Below are 11,849 nucleotides of genomic sequence, written 5' to 3' on the forward strand. Positions count from 1 at the left end.
TGCAGAAAGGACTCATAATGTTTGGGCTGCATATTTTTCATGATTTTATTAACCTGTGTTGCTAGTTTCAAATAAGACTCCCACAAAATGTTTAACTCAGAGCTGGAAGCATTCTCTGTTTTGAAGGAAAATTGACAAAGTTTTCTTAGCAAACACGAGGAAATCTGCAGATGCTGGAAATTCAAACAACACACACAAAATGCTGGTGAAACACAGCAGGCCAGGCAGCACCTATAGGGAGAAGCACTGTTGACGTTTCGGGCCGAGACCTTTCGTCAGGACTAACTGAAAGATACTAAGCTTAGTATCTTTCCTTTCGGTTAGTCCTGACGAAGGGTCTCAGCCCGAAACGTCGACAGTGCTTCTCCTTATAGATGCTACCTGGCCTGCTGTGTTCCACCAGCATTTTGTGTGTGTTGTTTATAAAGTTTTCTTGCTCAATTTCCTGATTCTATACCCAAATACCTAATCTTTACTATCAAGGAGCGCAGCACTGTTTAGGGTAATAAATGCAATGCCAGTCACAACTCCCTTTAAACAAGCTGGAAATTTCAAAATCTGCATACATTAACAAAAGGTACTGAACCCAAAATGTTTCTCCTTCCACAGATGCTGCTCGACCTGAGGAAGTGTTTCCACAATTTTCTGTTTTCACTGTCCTGTATACAATGCCAGTGCTGGTGAATGCCAAATTTCTACTGACAGCCAAAATGTGGCCACCACAGCGCAGTAGTTAGGGCCGCTGCCTCACAGATTCTGGGACTCCGGTTCAATCCCGACATGCAGTGCTGTCTGGGTGAGATTTGCACATTCTCCCTGTGATTACATTTCTCCCCTCACACATCCTGAAGAACTGTCAGTGGGTAGCTGGCTCCTGTAAACAGGTGACAGAAAGAATCAAAAGAGACATGAATTGAAATGCAGGAGAACAGGTTGCAGGGAATTAAGGGCAAATGGGACTGATGAGATTAGTCTGCCGGGAGCCGACATTGACCCACTGGGTCAAGTGGCCTCATCGTGTTTTGTAGTAAGAAAATAACTGGGCAGGAATCCCATGCCTGGCAAGTGTAAAAGAGCAATTGGGCTGTGCGACACTAGCGTAGGGAGGTAGACCAAATAAACAATAATATTAAAGTCAATTCAAAAAAAGCACATCTGAACATCATCACTGAACTATTTACTTTAGTTCACTGAAATAATATGAGTTCTTGTGTTTTGACACTTTCATAGAACCAATATAATAGTTAAGGCAAAATGACCACACTTATAATGATTAGCCCATACTGCATAATTTTACATAATCAAATGAACCAGTCTTTTAAAGTTGTACTTTAACCTCAACTAAGATCCAAGCACTTAATAAACAGAATCGCTCATTGTAGAAGAGCTCCAAGTGTGTTTTCATGTAGAAAAATAAATGAAATCATACCTGATCTGGATCTCTACCATCTCTAAGCAAACAATGATTCACAGCAGAATCAAAAAATGCCCTCAACTTCTCAAACTTATCACACTTCGGCCAACCTGTGAAAATTTTCCTCCGGATTTCCATTCCCCCGCCCTGAATTAACATCTTTCATCAATTTATCTCCAATCTTCATTTGATCCTTGTGGAATCTCATTGATGTTCGGGAGACCCATTTCTTGCTCCTCCCAATCCTATTTAATCTGAACTACTGACCAATCTCTCTGGTCAATGTGTTAACTACTTGCGGTTCGATCTCATTAGGAACTTCATTCCTCTCCTTAACTCTGGCTTTATCAAGAAAAGATTCCCCCATCTCCTCCTGTACCCCTGCACTGTCCTTCTAGCTGCCACACCATATTTTAAGAACTCAGTTCTTAAATCCCTACAAACAGGTTTCCATTGCTACCTCAATAATTTTTAACCATGGTTACAAATAAAATTTTTAGTGAATGGGACAAAAGTGAACTATTCCTACCTTCACAACTGATCAACACTTCTCCACTCCTTCTTTACCAGTGTTCTCAGCCCTCAGACAATAAATCACTGGTAGTAGATTTTCTTCATGCTCCTATATTCATTACCCCTGAAAACCAAAAGGATCTATCCTCATCTGATTCTTTGCTATGTGCTGCCTCAGTGATATCACCCGAGAAGTTTCAATCCGCACACTGCTGATATTTAGTCCTAGTTAACCACCATATTGCATACTTTTCACCAACTTTTACTCATGTTTGTCTGGATTTTTTTTTAAATCCTCCTTTCAAATTCTGGGAAGGCCAAACCATGCTTCTTAATCCCCACAACAAACGCTGATCATGCTGTCGAATCCCTCTCTCCCCTGTAAGAGGCTGAATTGACAAGCTTGGTGTCACAGAGTAGGGAAACCAGACCCTTCCTTCAACCTAATTCACCAGCCCAGCGACCTAATCCCATGTGTTGCATTCAGCTCTTAGGCCTCCAAATCCCTCCATGTTCTTACCTTGATGGCTTTTAGATGTTGTCGATGTACCGGCCTCAATCGCCATCGCTGGCAGCTCATTCCAATTATGCACCACCCTTTCTGTGAATATGCTGCCCCTAATATCCCTTTTAAATCCCTCACTTCTGATCTTGCCTCTTTTTTTTAAGCACCTGTTCCCTAGGAAAAAAACTATGTACTTTCACCCAGTCTATACTCATCATGGTCAACTGTATCAGGTCAACTCTCAATCGTATAATGTTACAGTCTCCCAGTCTATGCAACCTGTCCAGTAACTGAAGTAACATCCTGATGAATTGTTTCTGCACTCTTTTTAGTAACATATTCATTATAATGTTAACCAAAATAAGCTCAATATTTCAAATGCAGCCTCAGCAATGATTTACATAACTGCATCATAATTTCCACTCAGTCCCCTAATTGACAACACCAACAAGCCAAACACATTCTTCACCATCCTATCTACCTATGTGTTGCTTTCAGCAAACTGTGCTTTCCTTGCTCCCTCAGTTGCATAATGCTCCCCGTGGCCTCCATTCACTGTACACCCTGGTTTGATCTCCCAAAATCTCTGCAATGACCTCTGCAATTTCTTCTCCAACTTCCCACAAGATCAGAGAATGCATTAGGTCAGGCTCTGGAGATGTATCCATGTTATTTCAGTTTTATTTTTCCCCATTTCCTTAACCTATCACTTTTCCCCCGCAGCAAAAACTGAAGAGAAATATTCATTAAAGATCTCACCCATTTCTTTTGGCTCCACACACACAGATGGCCACATTGATCTATTTTCTCCCAAACCACCTCGTTACTCTTAGTATACCTACAGACTCTTACGATTTTGCTTTTATCTTGTCTGCCAGATCCTCTTGTTGCCTTCTTAATTTCTCTCTCCCATTCCTACATTTCTTGTTGTCATCAAGAAAGTCACAAACTCCCAAATGCTGATGTGCACTGTATGCCTCCCTCTTTTTCTTTAGCAAAGCCTCAAAATCTTTTGTCACTCAGGGCTCCTGAAAGCTGCCAACGTTGCCCTTGATCCTAACAGTAACATGCAGGCTCTGAACTCTCAATCACGCTTCTGGAGGCCTTGCATCTGGCAGATGCTCCCCTCCCTGCAAACAATCTCACCCAATCAACCACGGCAAGCTTCCACCTACTGGCTCCAGAATTTGCACTGTCCCAGTTCAGGACTTTAACTGGGTCGTATTGTTTGCCATAGCTATTTTAAAACTAATTGACTTATGGCCACTGGACCCAAACTGTTTGTCAATAGACTCTTCCACTACTTGCCCCAACTCAGAATAAGATCAATCAAGAAAATCAACCCATAACCATTCAAGCCTCGCCTCACCAACCTTCAGCAGCTCAGAATCTCAATTCTCAAGTTTATTCCCAAAAGTTACCTGAATTTCCATCATCCTTTCTGCTATGGAAGAGCTACTTAAAACTTGAATACCTGAAGCTTCCAATATTCTACCCTAATAGTTTGAATAAACCTTCCAGCTTTATATGAAAGTGTTCCTATCGTAGGATATTTACCTGCAATAACGGGGTTCATAGGTTTAGTCAGAGGCAACATCAAGCTCATACACCTTCTCCAACATAGAACGGCATGGTATTTACACACATTGACTCGTTATATAATTGCTAACAGCTTACCAGTTCAGTGTCAAATTATTTTCTTATTGTTCTCATTGTGGAGGAAATGTCTTCTTTCCCTAGGAGGAGAAATAATAATTTAATAAGATTAAAAAAAAACTATTTTGGCTCAGCTCCTTTTAATGAGATTGAAAGAAAATATAGACATCAGCTTTGTCAAAACTTACCACTATATTATACTGACTTTTCAAGGAAATGTCATTTTCTCGTGCTTCATAAAAGGATGGCCAACCAAATACTTACCTTGAGTTCCAATGAAATATTAGAATTCAACAAAAATTATATCTGCCCTTTTATCAGATATCACACATATATCAATGCCCTAAAGCTTTACTACCCAAGCTATAAAAAAAATCCATCCCTTCCAAATTGTTTGTTACTTCTGAAATAGTAATCTCTGTAAATTTGAAAGTTAATAATCTGATATTGAGTTGAACGATAAAGGTGCCACTCAGTGAAAGGAAATTAGGATACCTGATACTGTTCATTCATTTATTTTAGGTAACAATGCTTCAGTCTAAAAGTAGCCTTGAAATTATCAGATGCTGTCTTTTGACTACAATTATGCAATAAAAGAAAAGACAGTACTTTAGGTTTGTCCATGCCCGACAATTCTAAGTAAGAAACAAAAAGCCTAATAAATTGTGACTGTAATATGAACAGCATTGTTGGCCAGAGAAAATCCAGCTATCACCACCGCCCACCCCTATTTTCAATGGCATTGCTATCACTGAATCCCTCACTGAGGATTATCATTGACCACAAACTGAACTGGGGTCGCCATATACTCAATGCAGCTACAAGAGGAGGTCTGGAACTCTGCAGCAGATAACTCACCTTCTAACTCCACAAAGCCTGCCCTCCGTCTGCAAGAATCAAGTCAGAATGTGATGAAATACTCTCCACTTGCTTAATCAGGTGCAGCTTCAACAATACTCAAGAAGCTTGACATCATACAGGACATTTGATACCAGCTCACCACATGGGCACCCATCCAAAACCACTCACTTCACAATTGAGGCATAGCAGCTGCAGTTTGCACAAACTACAGGATACAAGACGACTCCCCAGACAACACCTTCCAAACTCAGACTTTCCACCAGCTAGAAGGACAAGGCAAAAGCATGGGTAAACCTCCACCTGGAAATTGACCACCGAGCCACACCATTCCCTCACCATCACTGGATCAATATCCTGGAATTCCCTCCCCAACAGCATTTCTGAGCACAACACCTCAAGGATTGCAGCAGATCAGGAAGGCAGATCCCCCATCACCTTCTAAAAGAGCAATAAGGGATAGGCAATTAAAGACTGGCTCAGCCTGAAAAGCCCTTATATGAAAGAAAACTTCATGTCATCTTAACATAATAGTGATTAAATATCACTATTTAATAGACTGTACTTTATATTGGTTTCAATTTTCAGTGATTTCTTTCTTGTGGACGATTGGCAGGTGGGTGATCTCAATTTTTTGTGTATAAGAAGGGGGGGAGTTGGGGGGTTTGGTGCTACTGTCGCTGTTCTTTTCTGTGAGTTTGGGGGCTGTTATGCATAGGGGGTTGTTAATTGTTACTGTGGCTGTTTTTTGCTGCGGGTGGGGGGGGTGAAGGGATTTTTGGATCCGCGAGTTTTATTTCTTCTCTTTACTGTGCTGGTTTGGGGGGGGGGGGGAAGAGAATTGATGTCTTTTCTTTCATCAGCACCCACGGTCTTTCTGTATTTAATGGCTATCTGGAGACGACAAATATCAAGAGTTGCATTATACATGCATCCTTTGACAAGAAAATGAACCTTTGAACCTTAAATATCACAAATGAAATTCAACCAAAATATATATTCTGCAATTCAAACCACAAAATTCTAAAAATCCACAAGTAATTTTACTGAACAAATGAAAAAAAAACAGTGAATGGAGAGCATAAAACAAACTTGATGAATATTTTGGTTTGCAAATAAACAGGCTTCTTTTGATGCACTCACTGTTAAATGGACCCTGCTTACATGAAGGCTCATTTGTTTAATTTGGTTATGAATGCTTTGCTTTAAACTGATGTAATTGACAATGAATAAATAGTGCGGTATATAAAAAAAAACATGCCGTGATCATCCAAATTACCACAAGGAGTTTGAAACCACCTATTTTATGGACCTTAAATTTGAACAGGAATTTGAGTTCAAGTAACAAGGGTGTCAGTACAAATAACAACTGCTATTCCTTGCTTTGGCAATTATACATTCATCCTTTATAAGAATTTAAACCAATTACCAGCAACATTTCACTTGTCAGGCAATTAACTGCACATTGAAACAGATTCCAAAGGACAGGATAACCAAGTTTGTATGCCTCAACTAATTCCAAACTTCACCTATTTTCTGGCAGTCATTAAAATCCTGAAACCATTTCAAGTAGAATTTTCCAGGAATAAGAAATTGATGGCGTGAGTGATGGCCAGGTCGCAGAAAAAGAAACAAAGGAGAGTCTAATGTCTGAACGCTTAGCTTGACAACATAAATTGTAGGGACAAGAACAGAAATGCTGCTCTCATCAGCTGTCACTTCTGCAGAATGATACGAAAAAGGTACAGACAACCAAACACTTGATTTGCCCCATACTGACCTAGATCATTATTTAAAGTGTCAAGGAACCGATGTTCAGAAGCTGCTTCAACTTTGCGTTCCACTTTTTATATATCGTTTTATTTGAGTATTTTCAGCAAAATCTTAACATCACGTAATTATTACAGCATGTCATCAGCCGTATGGCAGGTAAATGCGTCGATAATTTTGACCGTTAGTAGACCTTTTGGTGTGCCCCAAAACACTACTGAAAGGTTTCAAACTCCTTGTTTTTAGAGTGAGTATTTAATTGGGTTGCCAGGGAACTATTATCCATGTATCTATCTTCCTGGATAATTCAGTTATTACCATTAGTCAAGATTAGCAACTAAACAGAAAATATCCGTTTTTTGCTGTTTATTTGAATACTACAATTTCCACTTGTTAAAATATATATTGGTTAGGTGACAATGTGCAGCATTGCTGGGCGCCCTTGTCATTCAACGAGTTTCTATTTACAGAGTACAGCATTGGTTTGAATGTGACAAGCTTTATATTGCTCTGTATTCTGAAGGAAAACAGCTGGAAATAAATGAATTGTAATTTTGCCAAAATTCACAAGTCTTGTGACAGATTGAATTATATGCCAAGATGTTTCTGTTTCACAAGGACATCAACTTCAGCTTGTTTTTAGCAGATAATTATTCTGCGTCTCTTTAAGCTCTGTCACAGAAAATATTCAACAGATGCTCCTTACATGTTCTGCCAGCATATTGATCAATGACACCTTGTTTGCTGTGATTCCAAATCAAACTTTGATATCATTAACTTGTTTAAAAAAATTGATAAGTTTAGAGAAAATTTTAAAAAATGATTGAAGCACATCCTGCGTTAATACATCATCCAAACAGAACACCACTGCTTCAACCTATGGAAATTGGCACTGAGCAACTATATTTAACAACTTCCAGAATTCTCCAAACGTAATAGGAACATCAGATATTTCGAAATGCGGTAATCAACTACAAGCGGTATTCCTACAACTTATAAGCCCAGAATAATTTTACACTGTCAAGGCAGGAAAGTATGCATACATGTATCCTTCTGAAAAACACCAATTAGTTTAAATGCTAATTTGGTAACATTTCAAAGAAAATAATTCTTCCTTCTTGCTGATGTAAAATTCTGAACCAAAAAAAAAATGCTTATGGAGCTAACTTTTTCTGGGGAATGAAAATCCGAAATGCGAAGATTTTTAAGCAGCCGAGGTATCGAATCATTGCTACGGAGCAAGCAATAATGCAAGATCAATAAGTATCCATTGTCAAGCCAGATAGTACCGGCACCAAGGTTGCACAATAGGCATCCGAAACCAAAATACTACTTGCACTGTCAACACTACGGGAAATTACCGTACAACCCAGTTTTCTTCTTTCATATGCCTTGTAACATATGCTAAAACCAACCATTTTGCAGCAAGTTCTCTCCATTACCTCCCAAAGAGATCCGTTCAGGCGCAGCTTCTAACACTTTTGGTGAAACGTGTTCGCGTATCAATTTTTGCAAACCTCTTCGTGCTACAAAACTAGTAGGAAAGCACCATCTGAATTTTTTTTTCTGCTTTGTCATAATAAATCAATACCACGCCGGGTGGTGTATGCTGCACTTTTGCTGCCCTTGAAACAGCAGCACAAATGTTGCGCTAATTCATACGTTGAGAGGGAGAGAAAAAAAGAAAACAAATGATTCGGTAGTTCCATTTGCCAGTGGCAGTGGCTAGGAGCTGACTTCCTACCTGTCAGGACAGCTCTGCTCCCGTGTTTACATTCAGCTCAGCAAAAAAATCACTCAAGAACCAAGCACGCGCGCACACCCAGCCCGCGTCCACCGCTTCTCATTAAACAGCTTCAAACGGCACCGCGGCAGCAACTGTGGGGAAAGTAATCACGCATATATGCATAGAACGCTTTATTTTTGAAAAAAAAAGTAATTTCTTACATCAAACAGACAGGAAGATGTGGGCGTACTCCGATGCTCGGTGGATGTGTGGTGGTTGCTGTGGCGATAAGAGTCTGTCCAGATGCCCTCAATCTCTAGTCCCCCCCTTATTTCTCTTATCCAGACTTTACTTCTTCCCGTCAAGCCTCATAAGACTACATTTAAAAGGTGGGGAAGAAAAAAAAGCATAACAGAGAAGGGAGATGGTAGCGCCGGTTCCCACCGCAAATGCAGCAAGACTTGCAAGAAAGAGCGAGCGAGCGAGCGAGCGAAGGGGAAGCGCCTGGCTATCCCGAGTGTCGGTCCGGAGCGGACGCGGCGCTTGACTCCGCTCCGCCACGTTCCAGTCCCGGGCAAAGGTCCGACCGCCGTCCCAGGGCAAGGTTTCGCTCCGGCGGGTAGCTGCACGCTACAGCGGGGGGCAGGACAAAGGCTGCGGAGCCGATACTAAGATGAAAAGAGCAGCGCCGTGCAAGATGCGCGTGCACGACCAAGGTTAATTAATTCTCACTGTAACTCCTCCAGTTGGTGCGAACCCTGCAGACAGAAATGGGAAGTGAAAGAAAGCCAATTGGACAGTCCCCGCGAACAACATGTGACCATTATTACTGGGGAAATACGTACGTCACGTCTTACATATTAAAAAAATCAGTATCCTTGTAGGTTTGGGGTTGTCTTCTACGAAGTGGTTGAATGCAACGAAGTGCTGCAGCATTTTAATAAAGTGATTTCCTCTTCCTGGTCAGTTATTATACACAACTGAAAGCAAATCATTTTCAGTGAACTTACAGCACTGAAAGGGCAAGAAGAAGGGGAAATTTTGGAAATATATAGAAATACTCAAGGTCTGGATTTGTCAGTCTGCTTTGTAGAAGTGGTGCAAAGGGAAGTCCTCAATTTGTGGTGCGTTTTGAGCCAACGTCATTTTAAATCAGGTGGTAACCACTTGTTTTAAACGCTATCAATAACATTCACCTCCATTCTATGCATTTGTTTAGGTGCGACTAAGACCAAGTTGGTTCACAAGGGAATAACACCACATTGCACAGTTATAGTACTATTCACAATGGTGACCATTACTATTGAATGCATTCATATGAAGGATACATATATAAGTGGACCTAGATTGACCTTATGCTGTATTATAGCAGCTTCTATTGTTAGCTGAGAATTGCAGCCATCAGAAAAATACTCTGTTGATAGTTCTCTGTTATTTGCCTATGGAAACCGCAGCACAAAAGGACCTACAATGGCAACAGGGAGAGGTGTGACAACTAAGGGGAGCAGCAAGGCAGTGAACAACTGCAAAGAGAGTATGCTGGAGACCAGAGTACAACAGCGATGGCACCAGGTACTAGATATGTCAGTGAGCTTGAGATGTGAATGGGCCTGACCATTGGATCAGTAAATAAAAATATTCCCAAGCTATTGATGTGTTCGGAGAGGATAAAGAACAGCCATCTTGAGTAGGTATCACTTTTAGGTTGGTGGCATCACATATTGACAGGTTTACTAGAATTTTAAAAAAAGAAGTCCTGTTAAAGGACTCCTCTAATGGGCTATAAGCCTGGCACATGCAACCATGGTTCAGGAGAACCAGTTGGTGAGAACATAATTAGATTAAAAACAATGGCAAATAGGTGTCATTTCCACAACGTGGCAGCTTAAGAGTTGCAGGATCATGGGGTCTGCAGATAAACAAAAGAAAGAATTTCATACAGAGGATATGATGTTTGAGAAAACAAATAGAATGAGAGACATAAATAATCTTACAGAACACCAGGATATTTTGCTCGGAGTAGGAAAGCAAGCATAGGACAGACAAACAAGGCTGGTGACAGTATCATCTTCTCTGTCCACTGCATGATCACAGGAAATTCTTGAATAAAAAGGCCCACAAGGTAGGGAATATCAATGTACAGTGGAGGATGATCTTGCATTGTCTGAGCATGACATAATGAACAGTCCAGTACAATGGGGCTGATACTGATGGGGAGCATTAAAGATGACCACAGTATTTCAACCTTGTGCTATTTGCAATGGCCTCCAGAAGCTTCTGTAAGTAGAAATGGGTTTCGGTGAAGATCCAATATTGTGAGTTGACAACCCCATAGTTAATAGTTCCCAAGGTAAATAAAACCAGAGTTATTTGGAAATGACAAAGTAGCCCCAAATGGCATAGTTAATAATAAGTTATGCACATTCAAACCTTGCAAGAATTATAAACAAAATCTTCAGCAGGCTCGATCTACACGCCTACACAACTATTGAATGTAGATTCAAGGTGCAGTGTTCTTTCACAACCAAAATACATGAAGCATTATCTACCTACACCAGGCTCTCATATTGAATCAAGTCAGCTGTGAAGACTGTTCAGACAGTAGTGATAAGATGTTGCTAGAATTCCTGGGAGTCCATGCAGGATGATATCCTCATTGCCACAAAGGCCAAACTAGAAGGTGCTAGGGAAGATACTCAAAAACTGAGTGTACCAAAAACAAATGAAACCAAATCTTGCCGTTTTAAGTTGCTCAACAGGGGTTCAGAGACAACAACAAAGGGCCGAGCTCTGCCTGAAAACTAGTATCACTGAGTTACGATCCCTCTGTGGGATTCTTCAATATTGTTTTGTTACTATATTGAGAGACAATTGGATTTTCTAGATGCAAGTTTAGGGAGATGGTGAAAGTGCTGGGAGACAGGAACTCTTATGGTAAAGATGGACAATAGAAATCAGAAGCTTCACATAGATCTTCAAGGTAATGATGATGATGATTAACAGAAAACAGGGGAGGAGTGCGAATTTAAATTACGAAATGAGTTCAATGATCCAGTTATCTCTGGGCAGTCAGAAGATGCAAGAGGCCCAAACCTGGGTGGGTAGCTTGCAGGTGACAGGAGAATCAGAGAGAGAGAGAGGATGTGTAAAAGCTGTGAAATTAAGATCAAATACCTGGCAGATCAGGCAGTGTTAGAGGGGAGAAAAAGATAACGAGTGAAAGGACAATCCATTGTGTGATTTTTTTTTTGTCCAGAAATGAACTCTGGAAAAGTTTTGTTAGTGAGATCTAGTTAGAGAATAATCAGATTATATGATCATCAAAATCACCTTCTGAAAATGTTCAGATAGGTACTCTGTGCTGGAGAACTCAGCCGTTGCATGAAGTCATATAAGCAAATTATTGA

General features: G+C 40.4%; 1 protein-coding gene across 6 annotated transcripts in view; it reads right to left on the bottom strand.

Annotated features, from left to right (window-relative positions):
• The window catches only part of LOC132403024 (1-phosphatidylinositol 4,5-bisphosphate phosphodiesterase beta-4), a 542,946-nt gene extending 533,644 nt beyond the window's left edge, over window positions 1-9,302 (bottom strand). For 3 of the 6 annotated variants that reach the window (XM_059986236.1, XM_059986232.1, XM_059986233.1), the window contains exons 1-2: window positions 8,664-9,302; window positions 4,110-4,168 (exon numbers count right to left, since the gene is read on the bottom strand). The gene's annotated coding sequence lies outside the window, so the exon portion shown is untranslated. Of the gene's footprint in view, window positions 1-4,109; window positions 4,169-8,158; window positions 8,428-8,460; window positions 8,538-8,663 lie in introns of those variants that run through there. The other 3 variants (XM_059986237.1, XM_059986234.1, XM_059986235.1) reach the window with 2 other exon arrangements.
• Between the last annotated feature and the right edge of the window lie 2,547 nt (window positions 9,303-11,849).

This window comes from Hypanus sabinus, chromosome 12, assembly GCF_030144855.1.
Source record: "Hypanus sabinus isolate sHypSab1 chromosome 12, sHypSab1.hap1, whole genome shotgun sequence".
Lineage (NCBI taxonomy): Eukaryota > Metazoa > Chordata > Chondrichthyes > Myliobatiformes > Dasyatidae > Hypanus > Hypanus sabinus.